The sequence below is a fragment of the Penaeus monodon genome, chromosome 15, assembly GCF_015228065.2.
Source record: "Penaeus monodon isolate SGIC_2016 chromosome 15, NSTDA_Pmon_1, whole genome shotgun sequence".
In the NCBI taxonomy this organism is placed as follows: Eukaryota; Metazoa; Arthropoda; class Malacostraca; order Decapoda; family Penaeidae; genus Penaeus; species Penaeus monodon.
In genome coordinates this window covers 30,855,649-30,856,030 of record NC_051400.1, presented here as the reverse complement: position 1 = coordinate 30,856,030, position 382 = coordinate 30,855,649, and the positions used below count along the sequence as shown (strand labels likewise).

Below are 382 nucleotides of genomic sequence, written 5' to 3'. Positions count from 1 at the left end.
ATTTAGAGTGGGGGAGAAGGGTGGAATTTATATGAATTTCTATATGGATTTTGATCTTTCGTGACCTTTTGCTCCTGATTTCTGAGACCTCCTTAAGATTCATCTGTCAGACCCAGAAACTTGGAAGAAAATGTAAAGAAAAAGAGAAAATTATCTGCAGTTAGCGAAGACCTGGAAAAAAAGATTCACCGAAAAATCAAACCTTCTATAACGTTTAAAAAGGTGAATTCAAACTTCTAATGAAGACCAACGACAAGAGCTGCCCTCGACCCTTGACCTTTGACCCTTTGTATGCCGCATCTGACTGCAGAAAACCATTATACGTAAAATGAGCAAGAGACAAAAAAATTGGAAATACTCCTAAATCTCATCTTAACGTGTC

At 37.4% G+C, this 382-nt stretch overlaps 1 protein-coding gene across 1 annotated transcript in view; it reads right to left on the bottom strand.

The window, feature by feature from the left end:
- Positions 1-382, bottom strand: part of LOC119581935 (metabotropic glutamate receptor 8-like) — a gene marked incomplete at its 5' end in the record, with an annotated part of 173,067 nt that overhangs the window by 172,233 nt on the left and 452 nt on the right.